The sequence below is a fragment of the Globicephala melas genome, chromosome 4 (assembly GCF_963455315.2).
Source record: "Globicephala melas chromosome 4, mGloMel1.2, whole genome shotgun sequence".
Taxonomy (NCBI): domain Eukaryota; kingdom Metazoa; phylum Chordata; class Mammalia; order Artiodactyla; family Delphinidae; genus Globicephala; species Globicephala melas.
Genome location: NC_083317.1, coordinates 126,778,957 through 126,799,030, shown reverse-complemented (window position 1 = coordinate 126,799,030; position 20,074 = coordinate 126,778,957). Strand labels below are relative to the sequence as shown.

Below are 20,074 nucleotides of genomic sequence, written 5' to 3'. Positions count from 1 at the left end.
AATTAGGTAATAGTGGTGGCTGCCACTTTGTGACTATACTAAAAACCACTGAATTGTCCACTTTAAAAGCTGGAATTTTATGGTATGTGAATTACATCTCAATTTTTAAAATAAGGAAAAAATGACGCCGATGGAGAGGAGTTAGAGGAACTGAAACAATGAAATGGATCGCGAGTGTCGCCCGTCCCCGTCCGTCGCCTCCATCTGAACGAACTTTAGGCCCAGGAACCTGGCACCGAGAGGGCCTGGGGGAAGCAACGCTGGGGACTGGATCGAGGAAGAAACACGGCCCGGGATTCGAAGGAAACGCGGTTAAGGTGGCGGGCTGGGATCGCCTAGGTCGGGGGAGGCGTCTGCAGGCTCAGAAGTTGGCCGGGCGGGAGCGGAGATTTAAAGGCTGGAGTGCAGAGGCTCTTAAAGAGGCCCGGGCGAATTCCCATTCGGCGTCCACTTTAAAGCCAGCTCCGCCGCGCAGAGGGTAGGACCTGGGTAAGTGCGCGGGGCCACGGGGGAGGCGGCGGCGGGGTTCCGTGGCCGGGTCCGCTCGCCCTGCCGGGTCCGGGGCGCTCGGCGCGGATGGCCTGAGCATCGGGCCGCGCGTCCTGGGAATCTGGGGCCCGCGGGGTGTCAAGGTCGCGGCGCGGGGCCCGGCCCCCACTGCGCCCACGGCGGCGGCGCTCTATTTTTAGCAGCCGCTGTTGCATTATAAGGAATGCGCGGCGCGCCGGGCGACCAGGGCGCGCGCGGGCTGCGCGGTCGCTTTAAGGAGGCGCCGGGGCGGGGAGAGGCCAGAGCGGCCGTGAGGCCGCGGGCCGGGAGCCGTCAGTCCGGCTGCCGCGGGGCCCGGCGGGCGCGGCGCTCCCTTCTCGCCGGTGCGGGCATGGAGGAGGCGGCCTGAGGCCGGAGCCGAGCCGGGCTGGAGCGCGCGGTGAGCGGTCGGGCAGGCTGGGAAGGGAGGGCACCCGGCCGGGCGCTTTGTTCCGGGGGGGAGGTGTGGCCGCCCCGGGCCCGGCCGCGCTCGCCACAGGCGGACTACGCTCAGGGGCTGGCGGAGAGTGGCCTTTTGCCCCCACGGCAGGCTCCAGCGTGACGGTGTGCGATAGAGAATTCGGAGACGATCGAGACCCCAGTGAGAAGGGCCTGCCCACCGCACAGAAAGCCCCTTTCATGGTAACCGCCCTTGGGTTCCTTGTCTGCCCTGGCGAGAACGCGCGGGGAGGTGGGCGGCGGGACTCGGGTGGATGGAGGCGGAGTTGGGGGATCTTTCCCCTTTTAAAATGGCGTTAACGAGGGCAGGGATCGGCCGAGGGAGTTGTCAGATTCATCTGAAAGATGAAAAGCAGGCTGCTTCATAAACCTTTGCTGCGCCGGGGGCCTGGGTCTCTGGTCACAACCAGGGCCCGGCTCATTCATTGACGGGAGCTGCAGGGGCGCCCACCGAGTGTAGGGCACAGTGCCAGTTACCGCGCCGCGAGGAAGGTAGGGGTGCAAACTGAGCGACAGCCCAGCGTGGTCGGTACTGGGATGAGGGAAGCACGAGGGCTGTGGGAGCAGACAGCGTGGAAGGGCAGGGAAGGCCTCCTAGGGGAGGTGAGGTGATGCCTGGCGGGAGCGTGGGCACTGGACACCAATTAGACTTTGTGGCTGGCACTGAGGTCTGTGCTGGCCAGGGCCAGAGCCGAGGCTGGAGAGGTGGAGAAGGGCCACTTCATTCCGGCCCTGATCCCCGGAGCTCTGGGACTGCCCCTCCTCCTCCCACCAGCGCCTACTCCGAGCAACCCTCCTTGGGCTTGAATGGTTCTTGCCCCTTAGGACTCACACTCCATCCTGGACCTGACCAGAGAGGGTGACTGACAAGGCTCAAAATTGTGGCCTCAAAAGAGTGACCTCCCCGGCAGCAGGAATGATAAGGAAATCTGACTTAAAAGCCCTGAAGCTCCGTTGTAATAACAGCTGCCAGCAGGGCTGACACAGACCAAACACTTGACGTGGATAAGCTTGCTCATCATTTGACAAGACTCCTGCAGAAGGGCTTTATCATGACCCCCATGTGCAATGGGGAACAGGGGCTAGAAAGAGTACCTTGCGCAAGATCATATCTAGGGTCCATGATGTAGACCCCGCAGCCCCTCAGGCCCCTCTTGTGAGGGTCTGGCTGACCTGGCCTGAAGGCTCCAGGTGCAGCTTGTGTTAGGCTTTGGCTCTATTGCCTTTCACTGGTTGGGTGAAGTGTGGGGTGGCGAGCTGCTGGTATTAATAACTGACACGTGTCAGGGGCTTTGCAGTGAACAAAGCACTTTCACCAAGACAGTTCTTAGAGTTTCTCCTACTTTTCTTCCCAGGAAAGAAACTTGAGCTGGCTAACATTTTTGTAAGTCTCCTAATTTCCTGTAAATCGCATGTCCCTGCTGACTGGGGCTGAAAATGTTCCATGAAAACATTCATGGTTTTGACCCCCAGTCTGTTCTCACTCCCAGCCAATTAGCTTTTCTGTCTGTGGTTTAAGGTGTAGTTTGTCCTTTCTCTGCTAGGTCAGGAAGGTTGGAGCTTTAATGCTCTGGGGTTTTCGAGGCACAGAGTCTGCCAGCCTCTTTGGGGGTGCGGGTGGAGGTTGCGTAAGCCGGGTGCTCTGATAGAAGCTGCCCCCCGCCTCAACATTTCCTTATGGGGGGGCAGTGTGGCCCTCTGCTGAACCCTGGTGGGGCAGTGACAGTCTTCCAGGGCTGCCAGCTCTGTTTGTATTTGCCACTACTTATGTTTTCACCTACCTAAGACATCTTTGTGACAGGTATAACTTTTATTAGCTGTAACCACAGGTATTTCACACTTTCAGTTGATCTGAGCTGCTTATAGAGAGGCAAGTCCATTATCCCTGGGGTTGGTTCCTGAGCTTGAGTGATCACCTGGCACCAGGGAGGACTTCTGGGCTCTGATGGACTGAACTAGCTCCTGGGGTGCCTGGTCCTAACATCAGCCTGATTCACATGGTGACCAGCCTGCTGCATCAAGTGACTTCTTGGGGAAATGTGGCTTCCATTTTATATTTCACATCTGGTGTCATCATTGTCTACCAATGAAGTCCCCCATATGGAGCGTGCCTCCCTGCAAGCGATTGAAAACATACCTGCTTATGAGCATCACGTAGTTTGCACAAACCATACACATGTGAACGAATTGGGAACACGTTCTTGTGCAAAGCTGGGATGTTCTCAAGTGTCCAAAGAGTGTGCATTGAGTTCCAGAGGCTCTGTACTTACCTGGCCGGGGGCAGGTATCTGGCTGGCTAGGAGGTAAAGTTACCTTTGTCTGGGGATGGGAAAAAGGAAGGAACTGGGTGAGCTCCCTGTGCCCGGGGCATCTGGCAGCTATGCATGGTCTAGAGGCTGAGCCGAGAGGTCGAGCTTTGAGAGGAATTTTGTTGGTGGACTCTGAGGCCTTGCCGCCCCTCACAGTCTTGGGTGATGCCACTGGGCCCCGTGGTACCGGATCAGTGCGGGTGCTTTTGGCTGCAAATAACGTAACCCAAGTCATAGTGGATTAAGGAGAGCTTAGATCTCCCAAAGATGTTCTCAGCTTTTGTGAAGTCTCTGGCCACAGGGATGGGATATTAGTGCCACTTCCAGCAAGTTCTTGCACGGGACAGGCAGCCAAGAGGGCTGAGTGTTCAGAGCAATGATTACCTTCTTGGGCCACTGCCTCTTTAACATGCCAGTGAGAATCCCAAAGAAAAGTTCCTTGGATGTATGAAGTTGGGCATTCAGTTTGGGAGATGTGTGGATCTCTGAAAATGAGCCCTGGATCCCAGGGTAGATCCCTTGCTTCACTACTGTTCACTGAGGACCTACCCTGGGGCTCTGCCTTCCCAGCCAGGCCAGCAGGCTCTCGCGGTAGAGCCGGTGTCAAGAGTGGAAGTAGAGCGGGACGGATGTCAGTTCTCAGCTTGTGGGTGGAAATCCATGCAATCAGCTAGTGGGTCTGTCTTGTGGAACTCTGACTGAGAGGGCAGTGCCGCCACCTCCTGCTTCAGGCAGCAGAGGACGTTGTCGAGGCTGAGGTGACAGCCATACTGCACTCCCTGGTGTCTGTCATGCATCCCTTGGTGCCCATCTCCAGTCTTCTAGGTAGCGTTCCTGCTGCGCATAATGAGGCTGGTCCCGCCTGTTCTGAGATTCCCCTGGCCTTCCACTGAGCCCCACCACTGAGCCAAGGGCCTGTAGCCCATTGGTATGATCCATGGCAGCTTTCTGCAGCCATCCCCCTTGTAGGGGTTATGAAGTAGCAGTGTGTATTTAGTTTTTTAATGTTGCTATCATTGTCCTTTAGTATTTTTAAAATTAATTATATGTATTTATTTTTGGCTGCGTTGGGTCTTCACTGCTGTGTGCGGGCTTTCTCTAGTTGTGGCGAGCGGGGGCTACTCTTCGTTGTGGTGCGTGGGCTTCTCATTCTGGTGGCTTCTCTTGTTGCGGAGCATGGGCTCTAGGCGTGTGGGCTTCAGTACTTGTGGCTCATGGGCTCTAGAGCGCAGGCTCAGTAGTTGTGGCACACGGGCTTAGTTGCTCTGCGGCATGCGGGATCTTCCCGGACCAGGGCTCGAACCCATGTCCCCTGCATTGGCAGGTGGATTCTTAACCACTGCGCCACCAGGGAAGCCCTCCTTTAGTATTTTTGATAGCTTTACTCGGTGGAACCTGTTGATGGCCAGATGGCCAAATGACAGTGTGGGTCATCATTGGTTGTGAAATGACATTCTGGGTCTCAGAGAGGCATATTTTCACCTACGGAGCCTGGCATCTGGCCACCTAAATGGATAAAACATCGTGATTTGGATCTGGGTTGTGTTGCTAATGAGAGTTTGGACGGTACCAGGAAGGGATTTGGCTGTGCAGTGTGTGGCAGTAGAAGGAGGGAGGGGGCATGGAGAGTTCAGCACTGTGATTCAGGTCCTCTGTGACTGTTGACAGGGCCTTGGGAGAGTCCTGTGCTGCAGGGGCCCAGGCTCTGTCTGCGACTTCTCTGCCCCGCCCTCAGGGTTGTCATGGGGATTAGATGAAACACACAGATGAGAACATGCTTGGGAGACCAGAAAGGGCCGTAAGAATTAAGAGCATTATCAGTATTCAAGCAGCCTTCAGATAACAGAATCATGGACCCAGAAGGGGCCCCTGGAGCATATTCAGTCTCAATTCAGACCCAGGAGAGCACGTTTCTCATAGTGATGAGGGAGATGGTTTCAGGTGGGACACATTTTAATAGTTATATATATATGTATATATACACACACTTATGTGTACTATAAAAATACAGGTATGACATCAAACCCTTTTTTTTTTTACTGGCTATTTTACTCAGATTAAGGCTGAGAAAGAATTTTAAGTTAAAAAGTATGGTGATTTTAAGGTAAAGATTAAACCAGTAATAGTTCAGTAGTAGACAAATACAGCCCAAATGGGAAAGTGACCCTTGAGTAGAGGCTGGGAAACTTTCAACAGGGGGTCCCTCCGGTGCAGCCTGTGAGGGGCGGGTCTTAGCTGGACGCTTTCAGAGGCAGGGTGCTTGACGCCCCTTAAATCAGTTTACCCCATTTGGGGATTCACTTATCCTGGCAGAGTTCTTTTCTTTCTCCCTTTAACCTGTCCCACTGGATCTGTGCCACGTGAACCTTGACAATCGTGCTTTTCTCCAGCATAAGCAGCCTGTGCTTTCTCCAACTGCTCCTCAGGTGGCACGGCTTAAAGACGGCCTCTCTGGAGGTCTACCCTCTCTCTGCTCCCTCCTTCCCGTCGCTTCCTTCCCTTCCTTCAGTGAAGACTTGTGGGCTGGGCTGGGGTAGATGCTCAGCATTGGCCATCTCTAAGCCTCACAACAGTTTTGCTGTTAGCCTCTTACAGATGCGGAAATGGGGGCTCAGGGTGGTTAAGTAGGCATCCCCACGGCCATGGCCTGAGAGGAGCAGAGCCTGGAAGGAGTCTCACCAAGGTCTCTGTGGTCCTGGAGCACATGCTCCGTCTGTTACTCGGTGCTGCTCCCAGGACTGATGACTTTGGTCATTTGATGATACACCCCTTCTCTCCTGGTGCTCATGGGACATGGCCCACAGGGTTCTGGCCATATATAATCAGTGCTGCAGTGGAGTGAAGGCCTCGTGAGGAGAGGGGACAGAGCAGTTCATGCACAGCGACGCTGTGAAGCAGCAGAAGCCACGGAGGTGCAGGCGTGGCTGGTTGGCAAGAAAGGCAGAGGGAGCCTAGATGGAAGTGGTTTTCCCCGATTCTCATTAATCTCACTGTCAACCAGGAACCCCTCCATCATTTGTGCCCTTGGTATATTTTTTAATTTTCAAAAATATAAAAAGATGAAGGATAATATATAACAAGCACCATGTACCCGTTACCCCAAATGAGCAGATGCGACCGTTTTGCCGGCACCTGATCCCTTTGGCAGGGCTTCAGCGCGTCCTTGGTCAGGAGGCCTGGCTGGCTGGGCCTGCCCTCAGCCTCCGGCTGGCTTTTAGAGCCTTGCTCCCAAGTTTCCGTGTCTTGGCTCTTTCACCTCCACGTCCCCAGCGAATTCACTGAAAATGCCACCTGGGTCTCCATCAAGGTTGTCGATAGATCCTTTTGCTGCCTGAACTCACCCCGGGGAGGAATGAGTGTGCATCTCGGGATTGAACCTTTTTCAAAAAGTTCCTCTATCCGAATACATACTTGCCTTGACCACTGTGGCTTCAGGCCAGGCTGTGGAGCATCATTTAGTCAGAGCTGCCCAAAGCGAACTGTAATTTAAATGGTAAATGTATATATTTGGAAAAGAGAGAAGAAAACCCCATGATTTTCTTTTTATCATTAGATGACACCGACTTGTGAAGCCGCTCATCGTCAACAATCTTGAGCAAAATACATTTCTGGTCTAAAGTGCAGGACCGCTTTACAGGAAGGAAGACCAGAGTGCAACGTAGTACCTTTGTAATCCCTAACGTGGCCTTGCCAGCTCTCCCTTTCCTCGGCTCTCACAGAAAGATGGTGTCCCAGGTGTGTGGTCCCAGGTCCTCCCCTCTGCCAAGCTCTCCAGCTGCAGAGGGGGAAGCTCTCCTTGACTACAGGAGACAGGAGAAGGCTTCTCCCCCAACTGTTTGCAGCCTCCTGCTACCCGCCCCGCCCCCGCCTGACCCCACTCCCGAGCTGGAGCCTGACGTGGCCCATTTGCAGGTAGCTTGGGCTTGACTTAGGGCAGTTAGCAAAGCACCACTTCTAAAGCTGCGCAGAAAAGATGAAAAACCTTCTGGAAAAGCCTTGCCTACCCAGGCAGATTCCATTTTCAAGGAGTCAAGGAGTTCAAACCGGGGACAGAGATGTGAACGAGTTTCGTAATAGAACACGGAGATCTGAGGCGTCCCTGAGTTTTCTTTACTAAGTGGTGAGAATGAGTTGAGATGTTTTCCATTCCCGAGTTGCCGACAAAGGATAACACTGCCTGCGTCCTTTCCCCTGACTCCATGGAGATGCTGCAAAAGCCAGCAAAGGCTGGGACCCCAAAGACCTCAGAAGGACCTGCTTTGTTGGGGTTTGTCTTGCAGTAGAAGCGGTCAGAGACTGTACCAATGAAGGCAACTAAGCATATTCTAAAGTCCATTCCTATTGGTTTATGCAAAAATACACATACGTGTTATGTTGACGGCCTACTTTTTAAAGAAAAGCTTTGGTTTAAAAAGAATCTGCTATACATACTGTGTGTTAGGCCGTCCCTAGTATCCTAACTACCCAGATTCAAAGTACAAATATTTGTAGGCATGTGGTGCTGTGTGGAGATCGCTGAAGATGCGCTGGAGTTGGGGAGGCCCACTCTCCGCTTAGGGCTGACTATTTTTAGGGGGGCCTGGGGACAGGTTCTTGCCTCCCCAAAGCATATTATATATTCACTTCAAGAGCAAAATTCATTTTAACTCAGTTCCAGTTTTTTTTCTTCTTCTTCTTTTTAGCCTTTAGAACTTTAACACACCTTCTTGAAAATTCCCCCTTTTAGATGACCGCCCAATTCACCCCTTTATATTTTAAATCCGCTGGGAATGGAGGTCCCCAGGAAGAGGCGGAGGCAAATGCATCTTTCTTGGCGAGTACCATTCTCTCACAAGGAGGCTCAGCAGCCCAAAAATAGCATCTATCATGTTCTTCTTTCAATGCCTGCTTTATTGTAACTGGAGATGATGGGAAAGGGTGGAGCCACGGTCCCAAAGCCTCGGGGGCATATATTAAATACTAACTTGTAGGAGATGTGTCTTCTCAGTGGTCCCTCCACACCCACATTCCTCAGGTTGAGATTCCCCGGGGCGACAGAGTCAAAAAGGCCTAGCACTCCCCATACGCTCCGCACACCCATTCTCTTCCCGCAAAGGAAGTCAGGCCCCGGTGGCCTGCTGGCGCTCCCGGGAGCGAAGGTCAGCTGGCATCAGAGCCTTCCGGGCCACCCCACTCAGTGACCCCCGGCCCTGCCTGCCCGCAGTGGCCCCAGTCCACTTATCTGGGGCTGGGTGGGTGTTTCCTGCATGTTTGAGATTTTAAGCAGGAAATCAAAATAAAGAAACAAAGCCTTTGTTTTACTTCTGGGCTCAAACTGGGGATGGCTGGAGGGATGGAAAAGGGGAGTGGGAGCAGGTCACTTAGCACTTGCACCAAATAACCATTCTAATAAAGCACTCAACAGGGGCTGTTTTCTCCTTAGGGCTGGTGTGTGTGGATAGGAAAGCTGGGTGGAGGCCGGGAGAGCCTCTGCGTGGAAGGAGGAAGGAGAGAGCCCCAGGCAGGGTCTGGCACCACCAGCGATTGGCAGCCAGAGGGGCCTCGGAACCTCAGCCCTCCCTCCCTTCCTCAGAAGACCCACAGGAGAGTGGGAAGGGGCCCGGGCTGCAGGCCAGAGGGCCTCCCTGCTGAGTCTCTGCCCCCTACCTGTCCTCTGTGTGACCTTGGGCAAGTCCCCATCTGCCGTGGGCCTCCTTAGCGGTGTCTGTAATAGGGACAGTGCTGCTGTGACACATGTCTCAGGCATCCCCACCCCCCTTTCTCCTCTAGCCCGGTCATGCGGGGCCAGGCCCTCATCCCACATATGTGGACATGGAGAGGTGCTCGCCCCAATAGATCTTCACTCTTCCCCAAAGAGTTTCTCCCTGTGCAAGTTTTCTGAGTGTATCATTTATTTTTCTTTGAAGATTACGCAGTCGTTGATGGAAACCGTCCCCATCTGCAGTGTTTCTGGGGATTGCAGGGTGGGGACCATGCCAGCAGGCCATCTGAGCTCCGGGGTCAGCTGCCACACTTTGCGTGGGTACCATAGGCGTGGCTTCCTCATTCCCTAAGCCCCGCTGAGCCACGGCTATTGTACGTAACAGGCTGTCACCAAGGGCCTCTGAGAAAGGGGGCTGCCCGTAGCTTAGAACGGGGCAGAAGTTAAAACTGAGCGTCAGACACCCTTCCCTTGCCTGCTCACACCCTTGGAGACTTTCTCCCCGGCTCTCTGTCTCCTCAAGCCTAGTTGACTGCCATTTTCCAGGGACCAATTTTTCTGGGCACTTTCCCCCAGAACTTCTGAAAACTCCCAATTTCCATTACTTTTGACTATAGAGGAGTAAAGACATGGAGACAAGGCTGGGAGCCTACCCTTTTACTCCTGAAAAGAGCCAATAAAGAGCTTGTCTGAGCAAGAGGCATATGCACCCCAGACCTACACCGTGACCTTCTGCAGGAACCACAGCAGGAGCTGTGGGGTGGTTACTGTCACTGTTCCAAGCCAGGTCAGAGTCTTAAGTCGGGCTTTCCCAATGACCAGAGCAAACTCAAGTGTTAATCTTTTTTCCTTTGTGTTAGGACAGTGTTCAGAGTAGCTGTGAGGATTAGAGCTGATGCAGATCAAGATATTTATTGAGCATCTTCTTGGTGTCAGGCATGCGCTGGGCTCCAGAGATACAGTGGAGAATAAAACGGAGGATGGGCCCTGGCCTCCTGGAGCTGACAGTCTGGTGGGGAAGACACATTACATCATAAACAATTAGGCAACTGAGGGCAGCATGCAAAGTGCTGTCAAGACAGACAGCTGGGTGTCTAGGGAACTAGAGCAGTGACCTCACCTAGTCTGAGGTGCTGGTCAGGGAAGTGTGGCATGTGGTCAGGACATGATAAACAGGCATTCTAATGATCGGCCCTGGCCACAGCACTGGGCCTGATTCCACCTCCAGCTGATTGCTGCTACCCATTCACCAAGGATAGTTTTGCACGGAGAGGTTTATACGTAATTTGTCCGAGGTCACACAGCTAGTAAGTGGCACACCCAGGATTCAAAACTGGGTCCGTTGGATTCATTTCCACCCTCCTGACATCTGCTCTGCCTCCAGCTTTACCCTACTTGGGCTCGTCCCCCCACCCCCCCCCCCCCCGCCCGATAGGATGTACCTCCACAGTTTCTCCTTTCTCTGCACCCCCGAAACAAGCCAGCACGGACTGTGGGTGGCAATCATTCCTCAGATCGTCCCGGAATAGAATGTGCTTCCTTGCTGAACCCTGGGGTGGCCCAGCGGCAGGAGCAGTGATCCTTCATCCCGCTGGGTGGCTGAGGTCTCCCTGTAGAGGAGGCTGCGCTGTGCGCCTCGCGGGCTGAAGGTGGTGATTCAAAAGCAGCTGCTTCCTTCCCCTCCTGCCCCCGGTCCTGAGTGCTCTGGGGCAGCCTGGAAAGTAGCCTTGTGTGGCCCCAGGAACCCTTCTGTGCAGTTTGGTGGAGGGGATGTTGGAGAGAGTTCCCACAACATACTTATGAGGATGACGATGATGATGACAGTAATAGTAACACTTTCTGTGCCAGGCACTGTTCTAAGCACTTGCGTGTATTGGCTCATTCTGTCCACAGAAAAACGCTGTGAGGTGAGGACGTAGATAACAGATGAGGAAACGGAGGTGCACACCCGGGTTGAGTGATTTGCCTGACGTCACATTCCCAGCAGAGGGGCAAATGCTTTGATTCATGACTTCTTATAAAAGTGCTGTATATAGAAAAAAGAGAGGTGGGCGGCCGGTCCCCTGGCCAATGGCGGCTTCTAGATGTCTCCTGCCCCTTGGGAACGGAGTAGGTCTGCCCACTCTGCCCTTTGCCCCCTCTGCATCCAGGACTCGCTGTCTGGCCTGGCCAGGCTGGGTAGGAGGGCAGGAAAGATGCAGCCACTCTATAGGGTTTGGGGAGAGAGATGTGAATAGTGGCCTCCTCCCCTTCCGGAGTTTGGCAGGGTCCCTGAGAAGACATCCCTCCCCACCTCCAGCCTGGTTCAAGCCTCCACAACAAGGCGGCTGGACCCTCCCACCCTGGTCCTGCTTCCCTGGACTTTCCCTTTGCTGAGGAAAACCCCACACCTCCCCGGCCGCTCATTGCGCCTCGTGTTCAGGAAGTTTCCCTTTTGTTTTGCCCCAGCCCTTCTCTCTGCAGTCTGCTTACTCGTTTCGAATGGGGATTGGGTCACCTCTCCTCACCTCAGGGAAGGGCCTAGATCCTGTTTCTTTCTCATTTTGGGTCGAACATAAAATTTTTCACATTTTTCATTTATGATGTTTAACCTTTTGAATACAAACGATGGAAACAAATCAAAGCAGCAGTCATTTTTGAATGTGCCTTTCTGCCCTCTTCCTCCGAGGGCTCTGCCGTGCTCCTGGGGTGGCTGTGTGCTCTCCCCCAGCTAAAGACGGCTAGACCGGAAAGTTTCCAGGCTGAGTAAGCCCTGCAGCTGCTCCGCAGTGTCACTGCCACTTCCTTTAACCTCACACCTCTTTGCGGCCGAAGCTAGGCCAGGCCAAGGCAGTGCCAAGGGTCGTCTGCCTCGGAGTGGCCACACCACTCAATGCTGGCATGCTCGAGGTGGCAGGGTAGCAGCAGGTGCCCTTATGGGCTGCCCGCCCCCCACCCCAGGGAGGTGATTTATTTGGCTTATATAATGTGTAAAACTTTTTAATTGGTAGCCAACATGTAAAAAATCATTTTCACATAAAAATTCAGATTTCTGGCTACGCTTTAAAAATTTTGACTGTCTGGAAGCCCCGTTGCAGATATGCTTCTGTCATGGCGGTCAGGTGGTGGAAGGTACCAGTGGCCTCCTGTTTACCACAGGCCCCACTGCTCCCTATTGCCTGTCCCTGTCCCCTTCTCTCATTTATCGACCTGGCCTCTGCCTACACATGAGTTTGGGGTGTCCATTTGTCTCCTGAGTCCCTCTTTCTGCTATTGTAGGGTGAAGCAGTTGAGGTAGTGGGTCAGGTAGGATGCGGGGGGCTGGAGTTTAACCGTTCAGCCCTGGCAAGAAGCGTCCATCTCATAGGCAGGGGGTTGCTGACACAGAGGGAGGCCTGCCCCCGGCATCCAGGCCTTCCCTTTGCTGTCTGTCACCACCCCTGCCCTTCTCCTGGGCCGCTTACCTGCTGCGCTGGTGTGAAGCCATAGGTTCCAGGAGGCAGCAGCTCTGGGCTGGGGCAGCGCTGAGGGACAGCCTGTGACGCTGTGCTCCGGTTGCCTCCACTCGGGAGAAAGACAGTATGAGAACCTCTGCCTTGATGCCATCAGGGGGTTCTGGGGACGGGGTGTGGCATCCCCAGCCCGAAGGCAGGGATGGTCAGGGAGCTGGGCCCTGGGAGCTACAGGGGTCTCAGTGCTTGGGAGTGTGGCTGACAGGGAAGGACCCCCTTACAGTCACCCACTCCTCCTCTGGGCTGGTACTCACATGGTATCTCCCTTGTGAGGGCCACCACCCCACTTCTCTGTGTGGCTCACAGCACTTCAGCCTACCCGCCACCCAAGCAGAATCCCAGCCAACTCCCAGGGTCACCCCTGCATTTGGGGAATGCAGACGGCAGACGCCGGAAGCGTTTCTGTGCGGAAAGCTATGCCAGGGCTCCAGGGTGACCCCGAGATAAGGAAAATGAAGCCCAGCCTGTAGCCCCCAGCCCCAGCCCCAGCCCCGCAGGGGAAATGTGACAGTAAAACAACTCCCAGCTCCTAGATTTGAAGGGAGAAGAGGCAGCGTGGCCATGTGGCTGAGCCGGGAGCTCGTGGTCACTTGCAGGCGGCGATGCGTGGCATGGACAACCATGGAACCTCGGGGACCTCAGGGGCTAAACAGAGCCTTCTCCACGAGGTGGCTGTGATGAATCGGCGGAATAGCGGCTGCAAAGCACTCTGGCTGCCACCTGCCACCTGGCGGCACTTCGTAGACGCAGGCAAGGCGGCTCAGTGGAAGGAGGCCTGGGGAACAGGAGCGGCTGGGAACGAAGGGGTGGCTTCGGGAGCCTGGGGCGCAGGGCGGCCGTGCCTCCTAGAGGGAGTGTTTTCACAGGCCGGGGAGAGTGAAGAGGCAGTGCGGGCAGGCAGCATTCCCTGGCAGACTCCGTGAGGCCCTACGAATTGGGCACCGCCCCTGCCCCCAAGGACGCCGTACTAGGAATCAGTGGGAGAGAGGCTCTGGGCGCCGGGGACGTGATGCCGGGCAGCTCAGGGAGGGCCCGTGGGGAGAGCTTCAGGCACCGGGTCGGTTTCCGGGAGGAGCACTGCGCCCGGGCTCGGTTGAGGGGTGGCCGCGCTGGAGTGGCCGGAGGGCGGCGCCAGTGAGGGGGGCCCAGGCAGAGGGCGGAGCCAGCCGCGGAGGGAGATGTGGCACGAGGTCTTGGCCTGGGATTTGAGGTAAAGGGATGTTGGAGCTGGCGGGGGAGGCCGAGGAGAGAGGGGCAGGGCGGGCTGGCGGGGGTCCCGTGTGCGGGGTTGAGCCTGAGCGGCCCGGGGTGTGGGGGGCTTGCAGGAGCCCCTCCTCCAGGCATGGGCCGAGGGAGCAGCTGAATCAGGATGCGGAGCGGGCTGCCAGCCTTTGGGGAGTCTGAGAGCCTCACTTTGGGGAGCCCCAGAGTGTCCAGAAGACGACCCTCCGCATTGGGGTGATGGCCAGGGTGACTTTCCCGATGGGCATGCGGATGCCGGCCTGAGGCTGGGAAGCTCCTCCTCAACTGCGGGTGGGACTGCCCGGCCCTAGGGAAATCGGAATGGCCCCCAGGACTGAGAAGAAGAATCCAAAGATAAAGCCACTTCCTCCTCTCTGCCCCTCGAGGAAGCTGCGGGCCGGGCGGCAGCCCTGCCCCTCACCCCTGGACTGAGTGCAGCCCCAGCCTCCCTGTGGTGGTGGGACATGGGGACACAGGGGGCCGGGCATTGGGGTGCGACCTCAGCCCGTGAGGACGTGGGCCTGTGAGGGCCAAGCGGCCGGGTGGCAGCACCCCCGTGGCCCGGGGATGCCAGTGGAGCACGTTGTTCTGAAGGGTCGTGCGGACCCTGAGACACCGAAGCCCCCGTTAACCCCTCAGCCCGGAGACCCCCGCAGACCCACCCAGCCGCCTGGACTAGCTGGGCGGGGAGTGGGGCAGAATTCTAGTTTTTAGCTGTCGGTCTGGATGCCAAATCCCAGCTTCACCCTTTCCCAAGCCGTGCCCTCGGGCACATGCCTTAGTGCCTCTGACTCTGCTCCCCGCTGGTAAATGGGGAGGCCAAATGCCACCCCACACAGCTCTGCCTTTGGGCCTTTGTGGCCATGCCAGCTCCGCCTGCGTGACCTTCCCGCTCCCACCAGCCTGCAGCCCTTTCCCGTCTGCTTCCCCTCTCCTCTCCTCTGAGCTTCTGGAGCCCTCAGTTTGTCCTGTGCAAGTTATGCAGCATCCACTGGGCTTTTCTGGCTGGTGAACTCCACTGCGGTCATCAGAAAGGGCTGTGGGCCTGCTGGACCGTGCGGCCTTCCAGCGAGCCTGCATGGCGCGCCTGTGGGGAGGGGAGGGTCCGGGGGCCTCGGGGTCACGCGGGGCCCCTGTGCTCCCCACCGCCTCGCCCTGCAGCCCCTGCGCTTGTTCCTTCATCATTCTGTGCTGAAGAGCAGCCACTGCGTGCCCGGCACTGTGCTTAGTGCTCTGGATACAAAGACAGACGCCCCCAGACGTCAGGCAGCCAACAGGAGCTCCTCCCCACTCCCCTTCCCCCCCGCACCGCACACGTCACACATGCTGCGCTCCAGTCACACGTGTTGCTTGCAGAACTTGGCACCTTCTTGGTTTTCCACACCTCTGTGCTTTACAGCTTTGCAACTTCTGGTCCTCACCTGGGATATGCTTGTCCCTATCATTTCCCTTAGCTGATACCTACTTGGCCTTCAAGACCCCATTTTGTCATTGCCTCAACCGGGAAGCTTTCTGCAATGCCCCCAGGCTGAGTGAGATGCCCCCTGCTGCCCCTGTGCTCCTACTTAGCCTTGTATACTGTAGTCCTCTGTCTGCCCCTCCCCCCCACACACCCCATGAGCCCCAAAGCCAGGCGCTGGGGCTCATTCATCTCCGTCTCCCCAGCTCCGAGGACCAGGCACATTGGAGGTGCTCTGGGAGTACTGACTGGACGTGCAAGTCTCCTGGATCTGACCCTCTGTGTGTACTGGGGGAAGGGTGGCCAGCACCGGTGGCCTGTCCACTTTCCTCCTCCTGGATCATTCTCCTCTGGGCTCAGGAAAAATGGGCCCTTTCTCATGTCATGTGTCCTTAACAGGTTTTTCTTTCCAAGGATAAATCCACCAAAACAGGAGGAACCCAGAGAGGGGCTAGGCTTTAGGATGGAGAGCACTTCTGGGTTTAAAGACCAGAGGGAGAAACCGTTTCATGCCGAGTTCCCAGCAATTCGGTATCTGCTGCGCAGTCTATTCAGTGAACAAGCGTCTCCTGAATATTTGGGGAAATGTCTTTGAGGAGCTTAAATCTCCTTCATCATTGGGTCAGCAGCATGCGGGGCTTGTCGTCCTACAGCATGGCTGCAGGAGGCTGCCCCCCAAGGCGGAATGGGGGAGCTGAGACCAGCTGGCAGATGGGCGTGAGAGCGCCCCGAGGACGGAGTGACGAGGGGCTGAGTTCCGTTGAGCTGTCATCTGTGGAACCAGCCAGTTTGCAGGGCATAAGCTCAGGAAGGACTCTGGAGAGGCAGGAGGGCTTCCTGCAGGAGGAGGGACGTGAGATGGACTTCGAAGGATGCTGGTGTTGGTAACTCCCTGATGTTTATTGAACGCTCTCTATGGGCCAGACACTGGGCCAAGCAAATAAATGTAGCCTATCATGACCACCACAAGTCAAATGCTGCCACTGTCCCCACTTTTACAGAAGAGAAAACCGAGGGACAGAGTGTAAGTAACTTGCCTAAGGTTGCAGCTGTGCGAGTTCCTAGCTCAGGCTCCTTGGTGAAGGGCTCCAGTTGAGGCGCCAGCCCCCAGCTTGGCAGGGAGCAGCCGGTGTGTAGGACCACAAGGAGACAGGCTGGGGCAGGGACCAGCACAGTGGAGAGGGGCCCGACAGGGGTGCTGAAATAGGAGGTCTCAGAAGCCCCTGGTGTTCCCACGATGCTGGGCAGCTGCCTGATCCCTCAGCTTTCTCCCTGGTCCTCAGGGCAGGAGCACCTGGCGGTACCAGACCTGTGCCCTATTTGTCAGACTTTGTCCCAGTTGGGATGGGGGGCGCGTGTCTGTTCCCAGTGACTAGTATTTACCCTGGGTGCCCCTTGGGCCCTGACCTGCTCGGCTGTTTCTCCCACAGGGGCAGCAGTCCGGCCTTGGAGGCCTCCCTGACTCTGACACCACCTCCCTGGCTCACTGCTGACCTCTTCCCAGCACTTCGGATCTGCTGCCTCTGGCCTGGCCCGAGTCTGCCCCCACCCACCACTCTGCCCCACGAGAAGTTGCCTAGCCTGACGCATTGGCCATGGGCTCTGGAGCCACACTGTTGTGGTTTTAGATCCTGGCACTGCTGCTTTCTAGCTGGCTGACCTTAGAAGAGTTACTTGACTTCTTTGTGTCTCAATTTCTTCAATTGTAACACGGGGACAAAGTTATACCTCATAGGGTTGTTACGACAACTAAATGAGTTAATTTGGTAAAATCTTCCAACAGCATCAGACACATCGCCTACGTTAATTAAGTGCTCCTATCATTTTTAACATGATCACCCTTGTAATTATTATAGCAGGTCATTTCTGGGACTCATAGCGCTGGGTTGTAGATGGCTAAGCTCCAGGCTCTGTCAGGAGGTACTCACACACTAGCAAGTAAGACCCTAGTGTTAACAGTTGTGATATAAGGAAGCACGTGGTACTTGGGGTTCATGAGTAAGGTCAAGGGCCTGGCTTACATCAGGCATTGCCCTTTGTCTGGATCTCAGGACTCCTGTCTGATATTTCTGCCCTGCTGTCAGCAGTCCAGGTGTGATCCTGGCAGAGGAGCTTGGATTTGATGGGGTAGAAAAGCAGGGGCTGATGTATTACCCAGAAGACTTGGGTAACAGAGTTCTCCAGAGGTAGCCAGGCAGGCTCCCCCAGAAGGTCCTGAGCCCCTCCCATGGAACAGGACGGCCAGTAAGTGGGATGTTTTGGAGGGAACCTAAAGAGTAGTGGGTTCGATCTGGATGGCAAACAAGTTTCCTCTCCGGACCAGTCACCTGGTTGTGGCTGCCAAGGGTGCTGCGTTGAAAAGGGTTGTAAGACTGAGCAGGAAAGAGGACCACGATGGACTGTGGTGCCTGCCATTGGCGCTGGGAAAGCGGGGGAGGCACCCATGCCACATACCATCCAGACCTGCTGATGTTTAAGGTCCTGTACAGCATAAAATAACACACGGTTGGATTGGTGGTTAAATCTTAATAATCAGGTGAGCTGAATGCGCTGGCTTCCCAGAGGGGTTGAGTGATGCAGTGACAGTGCTGGGCTGGGATTAGCAAAGGTGGGAGACAAAGGGCAGAGCAAAGTGTTAGGGAGGGGAGAGTGGAGCCTTAGGGATGCCAAGTGGCCTAGACCCCTGGCGGGGCCGCACGCCACTTTTGCACAGCCTGCAAATCAGCAGCCCTGGGGAAGCTGCCCATTTCTGGGAATTGTGCAGAAGGGAAGGGCAGCTCCTGGAATGCAGAGCCGTTTCCTCCACATGGGTTGGGTCACCCCCCAATGTATCCTCATCCCCCTGCACTGGGCACACCCAGACGTCACAGAGATGAGATTAGCTTCCCAGGGCTGATTCAGCTCAATGTGAATGAAAGTCCATTCACTCTCCCAAGAGCTGCATTAATAATGAACGTGTCCCCCTCTTCCAGCTTTATTTACCAGACAACTTGTAGTTTGGCAGATGGGGTTAGGGGAGGTCTTTAAAAGAATTAGTATGGAAATAGAGAAGCAAAAAGCAGTGAAAACTAAACCTTCAATTAAGTTGGTAGCATCTTTGGGAGAGGCTCTGGGATGACCACTGCCACAGCTCTTATAGTCAGAGAAGATGAAGAATGCCCTATGAGTTACGAGTCACAAAGACAGTCAAGGAAAAGTCCTGTGATGTTGCAAAACTAATGACCGAAAGAATTCTAGGCAGTGCAGCACGACGGTTCCAAGCCTGACCTTCGGTGTCTGATCCATCCACTGCTGATGCCCATGAAATAGTGGGGGTTGTTACTGCCATGTAGCCTCTCCTGGGCACCTCTTCTTCTGGCTAGGACCATGACATCACTTCGGAAGTGGTGCTTGGGGGATGGGGAGCATGGAGAGGCCAGGAAGCCCGTGAGCCCCTTGACAGTGTCTGCAGCCAAAGCCATTTCTTTTACCATGTGCCCACTTAGAAAAATGGGCAGTGTTCTGGGCTGTTCTTCTGGGAAACAAGCTCTCTAGAAGCCCTAGAAACTGGGAACTTGGGGAGAAGGCGGCAGATTTGGTAAGAGATAATAACCACTGGGCACTGCTGTTTTGGGGGGCTGCTGGGGCCCACTGCTGTCCTAGGATTTATTACTGTGTTGGGTCCTCCAGCAGCCCTATGCGTTCAGGTGCTCTCAGGGCCATGGATGGGGCAAGCAGGGGTCCAGATCACTAGGCTCTACCACATTGCAGGGAGCCCAGGGGCCCAGCTGCTTTGCACATTAGTGCAAATATGCCCTCACTGGGGGGCCCTCCAGTTTCCCCCACCCCCTACTGGGACTGTAATTACACATTCTTGAGGGTCCTGTTCTGTTTTATAGATGGGGAAACTGAGGCTCCCTGAAGTTAAGAAACTTGCTCCACATCACACAGGGAGTCCGTATCAGAGACACAAGTGGAACTCAAGCTGCCTGGCTGAAGAGTCCAAGGCTATGACTGACGCTCCACCCCAAGCTGCCCCCCTGAGAACAGAGGGGGCTTTGCACAAGGCTTCCCAGGAGGTCTCAGGAACTCCCTCCAAGCACACTTTGAAAATTGCTGGGTGAAAAGGTTATTCTGGGGTCATGGGTCCACCCAGCCCCCACTTCCTAGGGACACGAGCCTACCCCTGTCCGAAGGGAGGGTGTCACGCCCTGCTTATTGGGCCAGTATGGAGTAGTCAGTCAGCGAATACACCCTGAGGTTCCCACGTGTTGGGCCCTGCCTGGCCCTGTGAGAGGTCAAGAGAATGAGGAGACGTGGCTGTTGTCCTCTTGGAGCTCCCCAGTTGCTGGGAAGACGAAATCTGCCATTCAGGAAACAACTTCAAACCAAGCAGGCCTGGTGCTAATCGTGGGGAGAGAAAGGGAGCAAAAGACAGCCACCAAAAAAGTTTATTTCTCAGCCGAAAGATGCCTAAAGTTTTCGTATACACGTCATTAAAATCGTCGAGGCAGTGATACTGCCTTTTAGAGAGAAGTTTCCAGTATGAGCCGGGGTTTGGGTTGCTCGGGCACTGGGAAGGGCTCTGGGAGCCGTGGTTGCCATGGGAACCAGCGCTCGGCGCCTCCTCCGCCCAGGGGCTGCGGTTCCAAAAGTTGGTTTCTGAGTGGAGTGGGCTGTCTGGAACCTCGGAGCCATTTCCCATGGAAACAGTGTTCTAACTGATGGGTGACGTTGCCACACGAGCCTATTTAATCTGACTGCAAGGGAGCTGAGGTGGCAGCGGGGCTTCTGATGGGGGCGGGGGAGGAGGCTGGGAACCGCGGAGCCTCAGAGTGGAGGGAGGGAGGGAGACTGTGGGTCCGCCTCTTCTGGGAACAAAGTAAACAGGGCGAGAGAACAAACA

The 20,074-nt window shown here is 55.4% G+C and overlaps 1 protein-coding gene across 3 annotated transcripts in view; it reads left to right on the top strand.

The window, feature by feature from the left end:
- Nucleotides 1-20,074, top strand: part of MRAS (muscle RAS oncogene homolog) — a 58,765-nt gene continuing 38,691 nt past the window's right edge. Inside the window, exon 1 of one of the 3 annotated variants that reach the window (XM_030873399.3) lies at nt 1-489. The gene's annotated coding sequence lies outside the window, so the exon portion shown is untranslated. The other 2 variants (XM_030873397.2, XM_030873398.2) reach the window with 2 other exon arrangements.